The following is a 1,980-nucleotide window of genomic DNA, read 5'->3' on the forward strand; positions in this document are numbered from 1 at the left end:
AATGGAGTAGCCTTCCTACAGTAGAGAGATAGAAACTATGATTTAAAGTATCCCTCATCACACTATCAGCCTGTCACAGTGGACTTCAGGCTTGAACATTCCTAACACAACTATTATATAGGCAGGGGGTGGCTTAGTTGCTATGCATGTATTTGGAAGTGTGTAATATATGCATGTATTTAGCTGCACCATCAAAAATTTACCACAATGGTTTAGTTGCTATGCATGTCATGCAATAGCAAAACAATATTCAAAAGCAGAGCCTCATAACTTTTATCAGTTTTTATCAGTATTCATCTTCGTCAAGCAACGAACATGAATAATATCATGTGACTGTTTTAAACCTTTGGAGGTTTGTATTTTACCAAAAAATACTAACCTCCTCTGTATGTTTCCAATCTCAGTTCTAGGTATATAGTCAGTTGGTCCATGAATCATCCACCTGTCACCAGGGGTACGATGGACTTTACTACCTACAAATAACAGAATAGTGTACATATCAATATTAGGAATGCAATGAATGCCATTATTTTTATCCTTTGTCATAACACATTATCTGACAGTCATGAATTCTCTTAGTATTTCCCACACAGCAGTCTATGCCAGACCAAACACAGTATGTAAATGGGTCATTACTTACCATCTTCAGTAATGTCATCAAATTCCTCTTGAGCAGTGACAAGAAGAGCTTCATCAGATTCCAATATAATGGCATCTTGTATCCCTCTCTCAAACTTCTCACCTACACAATAAACGTACATACATGACATGTGAACAAAAAGCACACACACGCACACGCACAAAAAGATGGCACACACTCAGGCATTTGTACATTGCCCAAACGCATATACATAACATATCAAATACACGTACCTTTCCACATTAACCATGTATGTACATGTACATGACAATTACAAAATCATCATAATAAAATCAATACTTAATCAATATTAATCAGTTACCAGGATGAAGGAAGAAAGTCTTGGGTCCTTTTCTCAGTTCCCTACAGCCAAGACGTGGTCTACCATCATCACCAAGAGGATTAACAACCACACAATACTGATGGTGGGATAAAACAGTCAACTGTACTTCATTAACAACCTCCTGTAGGATATAATAAAAAATACTAAGTGTTATATTTTGATTGTGTTAAGCAACCAAATCTAATCAGATTACGGCACACAAGAATTACTATGATTGTTAATTTAATCCATTAAATGCCACCTCACCAGACTGACCATCAGCTGAGAGTTAAGTCTTGTGCAAACCTGTTATCCTTTACTGTGTGGGTGTGTGTGTATAAGCATTGATTATAGTTTGGCTGATGTATGGATTCTGTGGTTATAACAAGACTGCTGAAGGAATTCTTTCTATCTCAACAACAGTTATGCCCCTAATGAGCTTTCTTCCCATGCATGTAATAGAATTAAGGTTTGTTACATGTACACTGTACCTCAGTGACATCAGGTATGTATGATTCAGTGTCATCATATTTAACCAGCCACTCCTCTCCAATCCTTCTCCCCCTACCAAACTGATCAGTGAAGTTACAGTTGGCTCTGATGTGTAAAGCATTGTTTGGTGTTAGAGTGTAAGCATCAACCTCTTCTACTACCTAATAAGAGGGAGAGAGAGATATCATCATAAAATAATAACTGCCACAGGTAAGGAGTCTGTATAAGCTAAATTAGTGATACTATACTGGTAATGTATAAAAGCAGTAGGTGTATAAGCTTAATAAGCCATTTCTCTTTCCAATTCACTTCTTTCTCACCAGAGATAGTATCTCTGCTCTCACTACTAGTTGCCTTTTTTGTTCTAAAAATAGTATATCCACTAGACAGAGATAGCAAAAAAATCTAATTAAAGTATGGGCATTAATGATATTAGTATAAGCTAGCCAAAGTGTGCAAGTGTCCCCCCCAATATGTACAGTTTGCACATGTAATTTGATACACACAGTACATCTTATGGCAAATA

At 36.6% G+C, this 1,980-nt stretch overlaps 1 long non-coding RNA gene across 2 annotated transcripts; it reads right to left on the reverse strand.

Annotated features, from left to right (window-relative positions):
* On the reverse strand, positions 1–1,620 carry LOC109588933 (uncharacterized). Of its 2 annotated transcripts, XR_002188437.1 has the most exons (5): positions 1,454–1,620; positions 963–1,104; positions 641–742; positions 380–473; positions 1–15 (listed from the first exon to the last, which is right to left on the reverse strand). It is a non-coding gene; the product is annotated as an uncharacterized LOC109588933 (long non-coding RNA). The 2 variants fall into 2 exon arrangements; XR_002188438.1 differs by lacking the exon at positions 963–1,104.
* Between the last annotated feature and the right edge of the window lie 360 nt (positions 1,621–1,980).

The sequence above is a fragment of the Amphimedon queenslandica genome, unplaced genomic scaffold (assembly GCF_000090795.2).
Source record: "Amphimedon queenslandica unplaced genomic scaffold, v1.1 AMPQUscaffold_11761, whole genome shotgun sequence".
Lineage (NCBI taxonomy): Eukaryota > Metazoa > Porifera > Demospongiae > Haplosclerida > Niphatidae > Amphimedon > Amphimedon queenslandica.